General features: G+C 46.7%; 1 long non-coding RNA gene across 1 annotated transcript; it reads left to right on the top strand.

Moving 5' to 3' along the window:
* Positions 1-7,546: 7,546 nt before the first annotated feature.
* LOC125748365 (uncharacterized) lies at positions 7,547-13,591 on the top strand. Its single transcript, XR_007399521.1, has 2 exons — positions 7,547-7,907; positions 12,207-13,591. It is a non-coding gene; the product is annotated as an uncharacterized LOC125748365 (long non-coding RNA).
* The last annotated feature ends 5,187 nt before the right edge of the window (positions 13,592-18,778 follow it).

Genomic DNA, 18,778 nt, shown 5'->3' with positions numbered 1-18,778 from the left:
CATATATCTAGCTACCACACCTCTGGGGTTCTGCTGGAGTGCTGGTATCTCATTCATTTGTACTTTACTATTGTGATTGAGACTATATTTCAAACTGGAATGAGTAGAATGGGAGTTGAAGCAAGAGTATCTGTAATTAAAAATACATATTAGTGATAATTAATATGATGTCCCAGTCCCCATTTTGGGTAAATGGATTTGATTCAATGCAATCCATTCAATATTTATATGTGCTTTGATTCCAAGTCCTGATCGTTTTTACTTTTTTCTTTTAATAAATTTTCAACCATACATGCACATACAGAAGTCTTCTAACTGTACTACATCCTCTTGAAAGCTGACTCTTGCAAGTTTTTGGGCTACTTTGAGTTTCCAACATAAAGAATTTCCACACAGCTGACACAGTTCATAATTTCAAGTTATATATCTCAAGCTTACTGTAGCGTGAGAGAAAAGCTTATGATCTGTGCAGCTGTTGTAAATGAGGCAGATGTGGGACATTAAATGGATTTTAAATGGCTTTGGTAGCCGATACCAATAAAAAACAATGTCTGGACTGGCTCCAGTTACTATCTTTGAAACCAGCTTGGAATCTAGTCTCCATGCGAATGATTTTAATACTTTGTTTGTGGGTCTCTTGTCATAAGTATGGTTTGATTGTAAGTTAAATCAATCAAATCGGCAAAAAGTAAGTAGTGAGTAATAGGCAGAATATGTTCTCACACTGTGCACTGTATTGTATTAGCGCAGGGGTGGCCAATCTTATTCAAAAAGGCCTGCTGGGTATACCACTTTTTGCTGCAACTTCCTACTTAGATTACTAATTAGAGGACTGATTGGCTGAAAAGTCCTTACATCTGGGTTTGAATAGCTGCCCAAAAGGGTATCCCAAAAACATGCACACTGGCCCGTTGTGGACAAGATTGACCACCCCGTATTAGCATATACAGTTACTGTGTGTGGCGATGGAGAGGATGTTGTGCAGTCACTGTTCATTTTGCTATGTGGTAGACTTCAGCACATATATTAAAAAATAAAATAAAAAAATATAAAAATTAAAAATAAAATGAAATTAATAAAATAAAACATGGGGGGGGGGAGTAAATCCCACAACAGGGAACTTAATGGCAAAAACTAATGGGGAGGGAAAAAAGAAAAGGGCCAGTGGAGGAGAAAGGTGTGGGGAGGGGGAAGAAAGAAGGGGCATTACGGGCCAAATATATTTTCCCACAACCGCAGTCATACTGCTAGGCCTGCAGGATGTATTCCAACATGGCCTTGTTTAGATTCCTCTTCCAACACCTTAGCAGCTGGATGTTTGCTGTAATACCATGTTGCGCAGCAGTGCAGTAACTACCGCCACTGTACAGCATTTTTAAGGGTACAGTTGCAGTCCCCTTGGCAGACTTCCTCAGAAACTGGAAACGTTGCTTCCACACCCCTATGGCCACGACAGCGTACGTGCTGGTGGGAGCGCTATTAAATCTCTCATCTGCCCCTGAGGGGGTTAGTAGGTAAGGATGCAGAGGGTAACCTCTGTCTCCTAGGAGCCAGCAATGGTGTGGAAGCCTTGGTTTGCTTTGGTGATCTCCTCCACTGTGACTGGAAAGGTCATCCTTTCAACAAGCTGTAACAGCACCTGGATGACAGCTGCTCCAGCTCTGCTGATGGATGCCTTGCTGAGACCAATATCATCTCCCAGCACCTCTGAGGAGCTGCCTGAGGCGTAAAAAACAGAAATGCTTCAAATTGTGGTAAATTCTTGCATGCTGTTGCTGTAATGCATACAGATGTACAAATGTATTCATCACTTGGTACACCACGTAACACTGCTTCACCAGAGCCTCGTTGGCCATACTGCGTCACCTCCCACAACAAGGACGAGGGGTTGGACTTCCAGGACTATCCAGGCTTATTGTTCAAAATTAAAGAAAGAATAAAAAGAATGAAGTGAAGGGATGGAGATCACGACACAGATAATCATTCAGGGTCTGTTAAAAGGAAATAGAAGTATTCTTTAGGCAACCAGCACAATGTATTATACTAATAAATAGTAATATGAACTTACTGTCAAATTTGGGAGATACATCATGGCACTGGGCCCTCTGACCTGGTGGACCAGTGAGGTCAATTCCACCCTCTGGTAGGACATCACCTCTTCATGGTGTCTTTCTGTTTGTTTTCTCAGGGCTGCCAATTCCTCCCTGATGCCCTTCAAAATATATATTTTCTCACCCTTAGATGTGAGGAGCAGTGAATGTTTCTGCACTGGCAGGTGTGAGGGGGCACCATGGTGAGGTAGCAGGATTGATGGGGTTGGTTGAGTTCCCAGACTGACAGGATTTGGGGACCCAAGGGGAGAGTGCAGCCCAGAGAGACTGGCAGGGCTTGATGTAGAGGGGCCAGGCGGAGGCATAGCTGATGTAGAGGGGCCCAGCAGAGCCATGGCAAATGCATAGGGGCCAGGTGTGGAGGTGCTAGTTGAGTAGCCCTGAGGATCGGCAATCTTTTGTGCTGGTTTTCAATGTTATGCAGAATATTTCTTGTTGGTGCGTGTTGAGAATTTCTGAGATAGGGAAAAAAAGGTAAAAAATGGGAAAAGCAAATTTTAAAGTTGAGGATTGGGTGCTGTAAGGCTCCACAGAAAATAGTGAGAAGCTTGGTTCCTAGGAAAACCCGTACTGTCTGGTTCAGTGCCCAACTTATCCTGAATTCCTGAATGATGGATTGGAAGATGTGATTGTGCAGTATTGTAACTGCAGCATTGTAACTGTCTGCTTCTCAGTTTCCTGCATGTTGGGTTCTGACCCATGTGTGTTTCTTGGCCTATGCGACTCTACGGATTGGAAAATGAAGTGTCCTTGAATGCTGATGTTATAGAATGTTTCCAACAAGATGCCTTAGGTAGATGGTTCCTGTTTTTTACCTACACCAGAGGTCAGTGACAGTCCTGTGTTCATTTGCCTTTCTGTCCAGCATAACATCCATCCTCTCTCAGCCCCTGTGACACCGACAGCTAACCCCACCACAGATGAGGACAACTTCCTGGCAGATGTGCAGGTCTACTTGTGGGCCATATCAAAAATTGACTCTGGAATTACGGCCCAAACCCTGCATGTTGTGCCAAAAAAGTACCTTCAGACCTAATAAGAGACATTATCAACTGTCCAAGAATGGTGAGAAAGGTATATCAAGTATATTTAAATAGGCAAGTGGGCTGTGGCATTTTCTGCAGGATTTGGATTTGAGTATACACACACATACTCATATTGTTCCTAATCCTGCTACTATCATTTCTTCTGCCTCTCCTGCCATGAAATGGTTTTCTGACATTGATCTCACAAACTTGTTTTTTATATACCTGTTCCAACTCGTAAAACAGGGAGTTACCTATTTGGGACACATTCCGACATCTGAGGGAAAAAACGTAGATCCAAAAAAAACTGAAGCTATTAAACAAATTCCAAAACCACCCAAACAAAACAGGAGGTGCTACCAGTTATGGAAAGTGTGGATTATTGTAGACCCTGGATCTAAGATTTTACAGAGAGCGCTCAACTAATGGGCTAAATTTTATGGATGATTTGATGTGGACTGAGGACGCTGAAGAGGTTTTTAATGACTTGAAATTCATACTTTTGTACGGTCTCTCATTGGGCACTCCAAATTATAATTTGCCTTTTATGCTTTATGAATCAATACTAGTTCTGAAACATAGGGAAAGATATAGACCTTACTTAGATTTACTTAGATTAGACATTTAGATTCAGAAGCAATGAATCAGCTGGAGGTACATGAATTTCATGCAGTGTATGATTTGATGAACCAGGCAAGGACTTGCATTTATCCAGAACTTGATTAATTTAACCATCTGAGCACACCCACTCCACGATGCTTCAGAGAATCGCAACATGGCGGAAAGGTCTGGAACTGGTTTTCACCGGATAACACTGCCATGGAATCATGGGACGCATGTATGCAAAGCTTTTTTGGAAATTGGTGTATGCAAGACATATTTCATATTCATAAAATGCCACCAAAAGGTTGCAGTGGACGCTTGTGTCGAGTCACATTTGGTGTTGGAATGATGTCATCACAAAAACTAATGTTGACCAAGAGTGGAAAATTTTGCATGAGCAAGTTGCTGCTTTAACCATTATCTGTGTAAAGCACAAATAACTGTCTGACAGAGAGAGAGTCGGCAGGAGCTCAAGCTGCATACTTTCACAACAATAGATGCAACAGACTTCGGGAGTAACACGGGCCAAAACAATAAACAAAACACAGCTACCGAACGATTCCCCAATCTAAGCTAAACCTACGTGAAAAGAACATAAACAACAATGACAATACGAAGTCCTATCTCCCTAACCAAACCAACAATAAATCACCCGTCAAGACCAAAGAAACAATCAGAGCCGGGGCGAAGGTACAGAGAAAGGGCAAGGCGAAAATCAGAAACCAAGAAACAAAAACTGTCATACTCGAATAATCTAACCACAATAGAGCAAACCAATAATCAAAAGCAATGAGCAAGAGCTCCCGAGGTGGTCTAGCCACCGTTTATTCTTGGCAGGACTCGAAAGTGATACTGAAGACAGGGGGCGTGGCCAGGTCCGGGATGCGGAGCCAAAGGGAGTGACCGGTGAATTGTGACGAGGGTGAGAAGTCAGGAGAATTTGCCTGGACCTCCTGCAAACACTTACAGCATGTAACACCCCCCTACACAAGAGTGAACCCAGGCAGGTGTTCACAATCACAAACACGAGCAATACAATCAAGGGCATTCAGAAACAAAGGAACAGAAATCCAACAACAAACAGAAACGAGGGTGTCGAGTTCTGGAGAGGGCGCCTGCCACAAGGTTATTGACACCTTTCTTATGTTTAATCTCCAGGTTAAATGGCTGGACCCAACACATTAAATGCTGGTTAGTGTTACACATTTGGGCAATGAAAACCAAAGGGTTATGGTCGGTATGTACGACCACCGGACGAGCACAATCCCCTACATACACTTCGAAGTGTTCCAAGGCTAAAAGAAGGGCTAGGGCTTCCTTCTCAATCTCAATGTATGCTAACTGGTGTTTTAAAAACTTCTTAGAGAAGTAGCAGACACGTGCCTGTCTTCCTGTAGGAAGACAGCACCAGCACCCAATCCACTGGCATCCACTTCCAGCTTAAACGGTTTGGTGAAATCCGGAGCAGCTAGGACGGGGGAGCTACTGAGTAACATAGCTGAATCAAAGGCACTCTGACAGGCTGGGGACCATACAAACAACACTCCCTTATGAAGCAAGTGGGTAAGAGGCATCACAACATCTGAGAAATTTCTGCAGAAACATTGGCCATCCCAAGGAAATGCTTCAGCTTTCGCAGATAGCCTGGACTTTTATGTCCAGGGGCTTAACCTCACCTCGACCCACCAATTTCCCTAGATAGCTGACCGTGCCCTGTCCGAATTCACATTTTTCCAAGTTAAGGACCAACAAAGCATCTTGTAACTGAACGAAAACTTGGTTAAGTGTTAATATACGCTGTTTCTATGAATCCGAATAGATCACCACATTTTCCAGATAAGCCTCACAATTCTGGACCTCACCTAGTACTTTATGCATCAGCTGCTGGAAGGTGGCTGGGGCATTACGTAACCCAAAGGGCATAACCGTATATTGGAGGAAGGTGTCAGGGGTAGCGAATGCGGAGATCTCTGAAGCACGGGGGGTTACCGGAACCTGCCAATAGCCCTTCAATAGGTCTAACTTGGTCATGTATTTCACAGAGCCGATACGGTCAACACAGTCTTCCATACGAGGCAGTGGGTTAGCATCTGGATGAGTCACAGCATTAACTCTCCGATAATCCATGCAGAACTGGAATGTGCCATCCAGTTTGGGAACAAACAAGCACGGGGAACACCAGGGACTATTGCTAGGAGTAGCGAGACCAGTCTCTACCAGGTAAGTGGTCTCTTGAGACAACAAAGCTCTTTTCTGGGGGTTGACATGATAGGGATGCTGCTTAATGGGAACGTGATCACCAACATCAATATCATATATATATATATATATATATATATACGGCATTCCTCAGACACCGGTTCCTGTAGGTATCCTGGAAGGAGGGAAGCTCACCTCCAACTATACTTCCGGAACACTGTACCACTCTCTGCAGAGCTTTGCGGTTGTAGGCGGTGCTATTGTCGTACCAGGCAGTGATACATCCAGTGAGGATACTCTCAATGGCACAGCGGTAGAAGGTCCTGAGGATGCGGGGCTCATGCCGAATCTCTTCAGTCTCCTGAGAAAGAAGAGGTGCTGTTGCGCCTTCTTCACTGTTTTGGCCGTGTGAACTGACCATGTGACTGCTAAATACACACCTAGGAAACGGAAGCTGCTCACTCTCTCCACAGCAGTGCCGTTGATGGTGAAGGGGGTATGTGTACCTTTGCACCTTCAGAAGTCCACTATCAGCTCTTTGGTCTTTGTGACATTGAGGGTGAGATGGTTCTCCTGGCACCAGTGTGTCAGAGCACTGACTTACTCCGTATATACCATCTCATTCCCATTGGTGATAAGACCCACCACTGTTATGTCATCTGCAACTTCTCAATGTTGGAACTGCTAGTGGTCGTGCAGTCATAAGTGTAGAGTGAGTACAGGAGAGGGCTCTGTACACACCCCTGTGGAGCACCAGTGTTCATTGTGACGGAGGATGAGGTGATGCTGCCCAGTCTGACCACCTGGTGCCTGTCTGACAGGAAGTTGAGGATCCAGCTGCAGAGAGAGCTGCTCAATCCTAAATCCTGCAGTTTCCTATCCAGCTTCAAGGGAACAATGGTATTGAATGCTGAGCTGTAATCTACAAACAGCATTCTCACATACGTAGCTCTCTTCTCTGGGTGTGAGAGAGCAGAGTGTAGTGTCAGGACTATGATGTCATCAGTGGACCTGTTGTGCATATTGTAGAGGGTCCAGTGAGGGTCAAAGCTACCGTTCTCCAGTCATTCAGTGATGAGACAGTGGAGGATTTGGGTACAGGGACGATGGTGGCCATTTTGAAGCAGGCTGGGACTACAGACAGGTAGAGGGAGAGGTTGAAGATGTTCATGAACACTCCAGCTAGCTAAGCTGCGCATGATTTAAGGACACGGCTGGGGATTCCATCAAGACCAGTGGCTTTGCATGCGTTCACCTGTCTGAGGCACTTCCGCACATCCTCTTCAGACACAGTGTGCATATTGACGCCATCCTCGATGCATACACTTTTTGATCTCATGGTGTTCACTGTTCAAATAAAATAGTGTAGATATGTTTAGATCCTGAGGGCTAAAGTTTGTGCTAAACTTTGTAACACTGAAAACAGGAACCGACTTGCAGGCAGGCAGGGCAGGGGGCCTCACTCTAAGGTGGTTGTGACACAGGGAAACAGATGGTGTGTTTTGCAAGGTTGCTGAGACATTAAGCCAACGCTTTCCCTACTGGGCTTAACAAGGGAAGGGGTTGCTAAAGCCACAAAAGAGAAGACAAAAAGGGGGGGGTGTGGGTACTAACGAAAGCAGATGTCAAAATAGAGTTGTTTGTCACGCGAGTGGAAAAATATCAAGACCAGCAGACACTCCAGACAGGTTATATAAGCCAGACACAGACAACAGAGTTTGAGATTCCTCGGGTATGTACTGTATGTGCATGCGAGCGTGGCTCCCGGATCGCGATCTGTGCAAAGAATAAAGCGCTGACTTACAACCACCCTTCGCCTCACATGTGCGTCTCTTTCCTCATCAATGGACTCGGCTGAGACAGGCTGCAACAATTTAGGAGCTCGTCTGGGATAAGGAGGAGGTTGACCTGATTGGATTCTGAGACGAGGTCTTGAGGACTCGGACAGCCATGGGAGCCCAACAATAAGGTAGGCAGAGCCTGTTTTATTGAAATCTGCATATTGGCGATTGTTAAATCAAGTGGCTGGAAGTGTCCCGGGATCCGTCGGCAAAGTAAAGAGGCACGGGTTTGTTGTATGTATAGCTCTAAAGGGAAAGTGTAACTAGAACCTATTGACGAAGGGTCTGGGACCCCTATATTGTCCTTGGTGTGGCAACTCCACTATTTGCTGACAGCCAATAGAGAAGCTGGATTAGAGTCCCGGGGAATTCAGGACCCCCGAATGCTAGTTTGGCTAGAGGAGTAAGGTTCCTCCTCTCTAAAACGGGTTGGAGTCTCGAGGTAAAGAGTCCTCAAAGAACCGGGTTGGAGTCCCGAGGTTAAAATCCTCAAAGCACCGGGTTGGAGTCCCGAGACGGGGTATATGTCGTGGTGGTGTATGTTAATAGGACACTAACATCACATGGTGTGCCAGGTGCGGATGGGTAAATCTCCGGAAGTCTCCGGAAGCAGAAGATCTCTTCGACAAGGAGAAGCAGAAATCAGTAAAGGGGTGAAATGGATCACGAATTTGATAGGGAGTTAGATGATGGGGGTTGGGGCCCACCGGAAAATGCGCGATGGAAGCCCCTCAGTAAGAAAAATGGAAGTAGTAAAGGTGGCAGTGGAGAAAACGGCAAAAGGGAAATGTAGAGAGAAGGATACTACTGACGCTGGGGAGCGAATGAGTCTAGTGGTACGGTGCGCCGGGTATAAAGCAGAAGATAGACAATCATTGAGAAGAGAAGGAACACACTGCTCAGAGGGATTAAGCAAAACGGCAGAAGGAAAAGGCAGGTCTAATGCAGCGGGGAAAGTTTGGAGACATTGTACTAGGAGAACTGGGTGTCACCCGGGGCGGGGTGGGCCGGGGTTCAACGGGATGAAGTTTTGAAACTGCAGGTGGGAGACGCGGGACAAAAAGTGAATGATAACAAAAAGAAGTGGCAGTGGAGACAAATGGTGGCAGGGGCACCACAGGAGGGAGCGCCACAGACCCCGTTCGGCCCATGGGGCGGACCTCCCAATTATGCTAATCAGGGTTAGGGTCTACTGCCGTAGGGAAGAGGCCGTGGGGGCCAAGGCCGGGGAACCGGGAACTAGGGATGGGGTCGGGGTATGACACAAAGGGGACCACCATCAGGGGCCTGTTTCAGGTGTGGAGTTGCTGGTTACTGGGGCAAGGAATTGCCCAGCCGGAGCCCCTATGGGGGAACAGGGCCGGGGAGGGGTCCTGGCCAGACAGGTGACAGCACCCAATCCACAAGCTGCTCCCAGAGGAGGACAGTACCCCACCATCACTGGATCGGACTGGGAGTGGGGAGACCCCTCCCAGTGATGGTGCCCACGGGTGGCCCGGGACGCTGGGGAGGCAGACCCCATGCTGTCCCTAATGGTCATGGATAAGGAATTGCCATTCTTCGTGGATACGGGGGCCACATATTCAACAATGAATGTGGTGCCAAACCAACAACACTTTTCTACCACCACAGTGACCGTGTTGGGTTCTCCAGGGAGGAACAGAGACTGCCAGTGACTAAGCCTGTTAGGGTGAGGTTGGGGGGACAGACCTTTCTCCACCCGTTCGTGGTCTCCGCCTCAGTTCTTGTGAACCTCCTGGGACGGGACATGCAGGTTAAGCTGGGAGCATCAATATTGTGCAGTGCTGATGGACTGGTTGTCACACTCCCCGAAGGGACTCGCCTACCATGTGGTAGAACGATGGGCGGCTTGGGCCTGTGGCTGGTGCAACCTGTTTCACAACACCCGGTGGCTGATATCTACTGGGGCCTTCTACAGCCTAGCCCAGCAGGTATTCTCGCGGTGTACTCCGCGTGGCATCCCTGGATAGCCCTCCTTGAACCCTTTGTTCCTACACCCGCCCACATGTCACTCTATTCTATGACCGGGATTCCACGGAATGGTACAGGGATCTATTCTCTACGCAACTGGAAGGCCACAAATGGCAAGTTGCATCCCAAAATATCTATGTGGGACCCGAGGGTATGGCCTTCGCCATCCAGCTGGCCCCCAAACAACTGCCCTGGTACATGATGCAAGTTTGGCCTAAGCATCAGGCCACAGACTTGGGCCAATGGTAAAGAGAGCCACTTCGGCCAAGGACTGGGTCCCAACCCAGATTCCTCAAGTCTCTTATTCTCCTTCCTGCAGTTCATACTAGGGTTCAAGGTCAGTAAGGATAAGTTGCAGGTGGCCAGGACGGTCGTGTCCTTCCTGGGGAGAGTCCTATCTGGGAAGGGGACGAGTCTCTCCCAAGCCCATCACTCAGCCATCTTCAGTCACCCTAAGCCTGTGACCGTGAAGGACATGCTCTCCTTCCTAGGCCTTACAGGCTACAGTCGGACCTACATTCAGGTAGGGTCTCACACAACCCCTGAGAGCCCTGATACGGCCACATGGCCTGCGGAGCCTCAGCGCCACTCTTACATGGGATCAACCTGCAGAGGAGGCTTTCATTACCCTCAAACAGGGTTGGCCCAGGTAGTGGATCTTGCGTTACTCGATTATTCTCTTCCGTTCCATCTAGATGTTTCTGAAACAGATGACGTGGTGAGCGCCATTCTGTTTCAGAAAAAAGGGGGAGAGAGAAAGGTACTAATGTATATTAGTACCAAACTCGATACCACAGAAAAACGACATCTGCCATGCACCAGATATGTGGCAGGGGTGGCGAAGGCCGTACAGAAACGGGTCATGCCCTACACATCCTGACCTCGTATAGTGTGGTGGCATATGTGAACTCACAAACGTTCACGATGACATCTCTAAGACAACAGAGGCTCAGAAAAATTCTAGAGGCACCCAATCTGAATTACGCCTATGAGGGCATCAACATGGCTGACCGGATGGAGGGAGGAGAACCACATGAATGCGAGGATAGGGTCAGGAAAGAGGACCTCAGAGGGGACCTCGCAGCCGAAAAAATATAAGGAACAGAGGAGTGGTTCACAGACAGATGTTGTTTTAGGACAGACAGTAGAGGGTTGCAAGCAGGGTTTGCAGTGGTAGCAAAGGAAGGATTCAAAACTCTGAAAGCGGAGAGACTCGAGGGGGCCCAGTCGGCCCAAAGAGCGGAAGTCAGGGCGGTCATCGAAGCCTTGAAGCTAGCAGAAGGAAAAGAAGTCGCCATCTGTTTGGACTCAGCATATGCTGTAGGGGCAGTGCATGTGGAACTCAGCCAATGTCTGAGAGCTGGATTTTTAATGGCAGGAAACAAACCAATTAAGCACAAGGCAGAAATAGACATGAGGGGGCAGGAACGGTGGTAACTCAAGGAAATCAAGCAGCTGATGAGGAAGCGAAACGAGCTGCAGGACATGTGGTAAGCAGACAGATGGTTACGGTGGAAGAGGAACTGAAAGGAGAGGGCAGGCTAACCTTGAGTAGGGTCCGCAAAATGCAGAATCAAGCCTCCCCAGAGGAGAGAGGGCATCCAGACAGAGGGACTGTGGTGCAACAAGGAGAGGAAGCCAGCCTTCCCTATGGGAATCAGGCAACAGGTCCTGGAGGAGGCTTACGGCATGAGCCATGTAGGGGTGAGGCAAATACTCAATAACCTAAGAGGCTGGTGGCATCCGTTTTTGAAAGAATTGGTGCAGGAGTTTGTAAAGAGCTGTGAGATCTGTATGCTGCACAACCCGACGCCCATGGTAAAACCGTAGAAGGGTCAGTGTCCGGCATACTGCAGGACCAGAGAGGAAATAGTTGTAGACCTCACAGACATGGTTACCCCGGTGCGGGGAATGCGCTATGTGGTGATGTGTGTGGATGCGTTCTCGGGATGGCCAAAGGCATGGCCCACGAAGAGAGAGGATGGGGCCTCTGTGGTTAAGTTCCTAATCAATCAATATATATACCCAGGCATGGGTTTCCCAAGAGGGTGAGGTCAGACAATGGGTCCCATTTCAAGAACGAGGACCTGCAGAAAGTACAGAAGGCGTTGGGGCTAAGACACACTTTCGGGACAGTGTACCACCCACAGTCCCAGGGGAAGGTAGAGCGCCTGAACCAGACAGTCAAACAAAAATTGGCAAAAATCTGTGCACAGACTAAATTGAATTGGGTTGATGCATTACCTCTAGCCCTGATGTCAATCAGGTGCTCCATAAATTGAGGTACAGGGTTCACCCCCTTTGAGCTGCATACGGGAAGACGGTTTCCTGGGCATCACAGAGAACTAACGTGGGAACCAGAACACAAAGGGGGAGGGAATGTCAAAGCATATTATGATGGATTTCAAGTTCTCATTGCAGATTTCTCCAAGCAGGTCCAGGAGGCGAAACCAGAAGGCCGGCAGGCCAAGCCCCATACAGCAGAGTGAGTCCTCCTGAAGATCATGAAGAGGAAGTGGTCAGAGCCCAGGTGGACTGGTCCCTTCCAAGTCACCAAGAGGACCTCCTATGCAGTATGATTGAAAGGCAAAGGAGACACATGGTTCCATTGGAGCCAGTGTGCAGCGGTGGCAGAGCGCAGCAGATCCCTCACCGAGATCAAGGACGGCCTCACCAACAGCGCAGAACAACCCGGTTCTGCTGAACCGGCAGCAACTCAGGTCCCAGCAGCAGGGCAGAATAATCCCCTGACCTGAGGCAACCAGCAGGGTAGTCTACCCCTGTCTGGCAAGGAAGACCAGAGACACCTAATCTGACGCAGAACATCAGGACCAGGATAAAGAAAATCAAGATGAAAAGGGGGACTGTGGGGGGAAAACAAGTTATATGTGGAATGTGTAATATGATTAGCGTGTTGATGCTTTTGCTGCATTCCACTACCCAAGCAAGGACAAGGGGAGGTACCAGGTGTGAGGAAAGATGGGGAGGGCTGCTATTACAATACATGCAAGGAATGAGCACCACTTTCCTTTTAGATCTTTGCGACGTGATCGATTGCGGGGGTCAAAACGCTTCATACAGGGGGTATGACATCTGGCTGTGTGATACCCCAGGATTCAATGAGAGATGTCAGAAAGGTCTGAGAGGGGGATCATCTATTTGCTCAGGATGGGACCAGGTGGCCAAGTACTATGGAATATTATTTAGCACTATATAACATAGAATATAAGTATTATGATATTATTAAGAAGTATGCCAAATATCCATGATGTAATCATTACAATGTAAACATTATAATGTAATCAACTGAGTATGTATTTGCACCTTTTGTTATTCTGAGTTTCTTTTAGCTACTTTATGTTAGTCCTGAATCTATGAATATTCACTTTTATTAACATATATTTTATCACTATGTTAAAGCACAAATATATTATCAACCTTCTAGTTAGACAATGTGCAACAGGCTGAAACTGCCAGGGTTACTACTGAAGGAAGGGATTTGCTTGAGTTCATCAGAAGTTCACGGCTGAGCATTTTTAAAAAACCAAGTAGAGCTGATCGCGCCACCATTATGTTCAGCCGAGGGACCAAACGGTAAAAGAAATGACTGACAAACTTATCACCTAGGGGTGTGGATTAAGGGAAAAAACAATGATTGTGAATGGCTGAAGGAATGATGATGCATAAGTGACAAGATATTGATAAATGATAAGAACTTATATAAAAATTGGTGTAAAACAGTACTGGACACACTTTACGTGTCCGGTCTTGGTTGTAACTTCATTGTTGCAATAAAGAATGAATTCTGGATACTAGAAAAGCGGCCCTCTGACTTCTGATTTGGCGGGGAAGGAGAAAAAACCACGACAGTACACGGGGACCTTTCGCGTGTCATGTTTGGGGGCGTCTGCTGCACTTTCATCCCCAATAACACTGCCCCCGATGGGTCTGTCACTAAGGCATTAGAGGGCCTCCGCACTCTCTCCAAAACCATGCACGAACACTCCGGGATAGAGAACCTCTGGGATGACTGGATGACCTCCATGTTTGGGTAGTGGAAAGCCTTGATGGCTTTGCTATTATTATCGATTGCTACGTTTTCTGCTATACTAGTTACCTGCGGTGGTTGCTGCATTTCTTGCCTGCGTGCTCTCACAATTCGGTTAATCACGTCCACAATAGAGAAGAGGGACGCCCACACGTACATGCCGATGATGCCCCTCCTAGCGACCTCGGATAGTGAAGGGGAGGATGGGGACCATCGGCTGGTCTGGAGCGTCCCCTCCAAGAAGGGTGATCTCCTTGTGGATATCAAAAGGGGGATACAGCAATTTTCCACGAATCAGTATAACTGGGGGTGATCTCTGAGTAGAGATCAAAAGGGGGAAATTGAGGGGCTAAACTTTGTGCTAAACTTTGTAACACTGAAAACAGGAACCGACTTGCAGGTAGGCAGGGCAGGGGGCCTCACTCTAAGGTGGTTGTGACACAGGGAAACAGATGGTGTGTTTTGCAAGGTTGCTGAGACATTAAGCCAACGTTTGCCCTACTGGGCTTAACAAGGGAAGGGGTTGCTAAAGCCGCAAAAGAGAAGACAAAATGGGGGGGGTATGGGTACTAACAAAATAGATGTCAAAATAGAGTTATCCGTCACGCGCATGGAAAATATCAAGACCAGCAGACACTCCAGGTTGGTTATATAAGCCAGACACAGACAGCAGAGTTTGAGATTCCTCGGGTATGTACTGTATGTGAATGCGAGCGTGGCTCCCGGATCGCGATCCGTGCAAAGAATAAAGCGCTGACTTACAACCACCCTTCGCCTCACGTGTGCGTCTCTTTCCTCATCAATGGACTCGGCGGAGACTGGCTACAACAATCCTCACACAGAGAGGCCATGGTCTGTGGTGTGCTGATTTTCCCTCTGAAGTCTGTGATTGTGTTAAGTCCCTGCCACAATCTCAGAGGATTGTCAAATTGTTCTGCCACTCCTGTACTCACATTCCGCATATCTGTAGTGCTAAACACCCTTATAGATAGATAGTAATAAAGATCCATCTATCTCTCTATTACAGACACAGTAAAAAACTGTTTAGCAGTTCTCTGTTTAGCAGCATAAGTTAAAGTAATATATAAGAGAAATAAGAACAACAAATAAAAGGAGACAACCATACTATTACAGTATGAGTGTTTGAGTACAATGTGTACAATATGTCAGTCCACGGTAGTGTGTGCTTAATGACCTGCCCTGGTCCATTCATACACACTTGGATGTCGTTTCAAAGCTAGCATGTCGGATGTGTTTCCAGCAATGACTTTTTTGGTTCATCTCAATTACAATTTATATTGTAATCTTTGGGGGTATTGATCGATTAGTATTATTACTTCGCTCTTCAAATAGTTTGTTTCTTCACCAAAGTGTCACAAAGGTGGGGGTTACAGAGCAGGGAAGCAGGAGCAGGAGTCCAGGGAAATTGGGTGAACTCAGGGTTTATTTGGGACAGAAACACTACTCAGCATAAAATGATGTCAATGACCGGACTAACGAAAACACACAGACAAGGACTTAAATACATAATCACAATTTACACAACTAGGAATGGCTGAAGACACGTGCATTCTACACGAGGTGAATGAGGGTGTGTGGCACACAAGAGGATCAGAACGATCAGGATGTGACACAACCCCCCCCCACCAAAGACACGCACTCTGGGCGCACCTAAAGGGACCAGACATTTACATTTACAGCATTTGGCAGACGGACCAGACCGAGGACAAGACAGGACACAGGGCAGGACAGGACCACAGCACCTGGGAAAACAAAAGTAAAACTCATCAACGAACCGAAAGAAAGAAAGGCACAATAGACAGGAAGAACAGCAACCACGACACCAGCTGACACAGGGCAGAGACGAACTGGGACACCAAGGATGGACACACAAGACTCAAAGACACCAGGGATGGGGCAACGAAGGAACACCAGATGGCACAAAACCGGCAGGGAGAACACCGACAGAAGAGGGGAAGGGGCCAGGCGGAAACACAGAGGGGCCAGGTAAACGGGGAACTGAACCAAAGGTCAGGGAGACAAAGGGCGGGGAAACCAGGGAGCCAGAGGGAACCCTGGCAGACGGAAGGCAGGAGCTGCAGGGACTACCGGCGACTGCGAGACTGGAGCCGGAGGGATCCTTAGCGACCGTGAGGCAGGAGGCGGAGGTAACACCAGAGGGAACGAGGAGGAAAGTAGGGACCGTCGGAGCGGGCGAGGAGGGAGGCGAAGGGGACACCGAAGGAAACAAGGAGGGAGTTGAAGCCACTGCAGGCGTAGGCGAAGTCACAGCCGGTGAAGGTGCAGGGTCTGCAGCTGACCGACTAGTCATCGCAGGCGGGACTGTAGATGCCCGATGAGTCACCGTAGGGGAGACTGCAGGTGACAGCTGGCCGGAAGCAACTGAAGCTGGAACTATAGGGACTGGAGCCAGAACCACGAGGACTGGAGCCGGAACCATGGAAACTGGAGCAGGAACCAGGGGAACTGGAGCAGGAACCATGGAAACTGGGGGGTGCGTGTGAAGCGGCAGGGAGGCAAGCCTCGGGCGTGGGTGGAGCACCAGGGAACCACATGCAATTAAAACTGCAAAAGAGCTAAGGATGATTCAGACATAGGTGAACTCATACACTGAAATACAACTCCTCAATAATCTACTGGAAGGCAGGAAAGACTTCAAAGATCAGGTTGAGATGAATAAACTTCCGTTGATGGCATTCCAAAAACTAAAGGAAGCTCTGTGCAAAGCTCCTGCCCTGACGTATGATGACGTAAACGCACGACAGATCAGACTAGATTATGCTCACCACTAACCAAAAAGCTAAATAAATCATAGATGATCGAGAGGGCGAGAGGTGTACTTTCAGCAGCTGGAAGTATAGTCATTATTTTGACTTTGTGTCAGGTAAAGATGAAAATAGCATTGTAAACTTTGTGGCAGCAGCAAAACGCTTTCAACAGCGTAAAACACAACATCTAATTTACTAAAACATTTGATACGGCAGCATAGCGGCAAAGTGAAGCTGGTTGAAAAAAGTGCCGCCGACCGAAAGGCACATACAGCTGGTAACGCGTGCTCTTCGGCTTAACAACAAAAACCTTGTATACATATATATGTGTGTTTTCCATATGTCTTTGAAAATGACTGTTTACTATTTTTTATATAGCACAAAATACAAAATAACACCACATTCATATTGTGTCTTCACATATATGTGTGTGTGTGCATATACAGTTTGTTTGTGTAACTTCCAGTTATAAAACCCTCAGAACTGTTCTTTTGGCAATGTTTTGTATAATTTTAATTAACCTTTTATGTCAGAAGTAATACGTTATCTAGTATTATTGCTTTTTAAAGAACTAATAAGTAAAAAGTAACTTATTACAATTCCTGAGTAACTTGCCCAGCACTGCTTAGACAATGGAGTACAATGATTTGGCACTTGAACATACTGATATTGATTTGTCAAATAGGTTTTAAATCACATGAATACTATTCCACACAACTGAACATCAAATTTGTCTTTATAAAAGAGTAAAATGGTCTATTGTGTCAAAGGCTGCGCTAAAGTCCAAAAGCATTAGCACAGTCATGTTATCAGCATTGTTATATCATTTACGACTTTAGTTAAGGCAGCTTTAGTGCTGTGTCCTGGGCGGAAGCCTGACTGGAATCTATCCAGTATGTTGTGTGCCTCCAAGTATGCCTGAAGTTCAGCAGAGATCTTCTCCAAAACTTTGGACAAGAATGGTACATTAGAAACAGGTCTGTAAATGCTGAGCTCCTATGGATCCAACCTCGGTTTCCTCAGTAGTCATCTGATTACTGCTACTTTAAATAGGTCAGGGACATCACCTGAGGGTAGAGACATATTTATTATGGGAGTTTATTATATTATTATAGGTCTTGCCAGAACTTGCCAGGGATTCTTTAAGAATTGTTAACTCCTGCTCACTGATTTGTTCAAAAGCATTAAATGTGTGTGCATGTTGTTTGCATCAGAGCTATTGGTGAGCCATTTGAACATGTTTGAAGTGTAATGTTGTAATTTTATCGTTAATGAGTGTGTATGGGGGGCGGCATGGTGGTGCAGTGGTTAGCACTGTTGCCTCACACCTCTGCAACCCAGGTTCAAGTCTCCGCCTTCACATGTGTGTGGAGTTTGCATGTTCTTCCCCTGTCATCGTGGGGTTTCCTCTGGGTACTCCGGTTTCCCCCCACAGTCCAAAAAACATGCTGAGGTTAATTGGAGTTGTTAAATTTACCGTAGGTGTGCATGTGTGTGTGAGTGTGCCCTGCAATAGACTGGCCCCCCATCCTGGGTTGTTCCCTGCCTCGTGCCCATTACTTCCAGGATAGGCTCCGGACCCCCCACGACCCAGTAGGATAAGCGGTTTGGAAAATGGATGAGTGTGTATGCTCATTAAACCATGGAGAATATCTGGAGGTTTTGACAACTTCGTTTTTCAAAGGTGCTACCTCATCCTAAACCTGACTAACCATTCTATTGAAGTAATGTGTGACTTTGTTGACACCCTTGCTGGACATGAAGTTCACATTACTTATTGTATGAATAATAATTAATAAATTGTAGTGGATTTCTATCATTTAGGTACCGTGTCATAATATTCTTTTCCGCCACAAAGAGGGTGGTTGAATCACAAAGGTAATTAGAAAAACATCAGAGAAGGACTTATTTGATTGACATGCAGATACATGGTAAACATAAACTCTGTGGGTGATACTCTTGTGTATGGTTGTGCACATGTGTTGGTCCTGTTACAAGCTGATAACATCCGACAGAGACCCGGAGGGACAGGAAATCTTTGCTGAAAGCATCAGACTCTATGTCCACTTGTATATTGAAATGTCCAAATATTATATCGTCTAAGCCAATAAATGAGTATGAAGTTCTCCAAATTCAGTCAGAACTGTAGTGTATGGTCCAGGGGGTCTCT

This window comes from Brienomyrus brachyistius, chromosome 9, assembly GCF_023856365.1.
Source record: "Brienomyrus brachyistius isolate T26 chromosome 9, BBRACH_0.4, whole genome shotgun sequence".
Taxonomy (NCBI): Eukaryota; Metazoa; Chordata; class Actinopteri; order Osteoglossiformes; family Mormyridae; genus Brienomyrus; species Brienomyrus brachyistius.
This window is presented reverse-complemented; position numbering and strand designations above follow the sequence as displayed.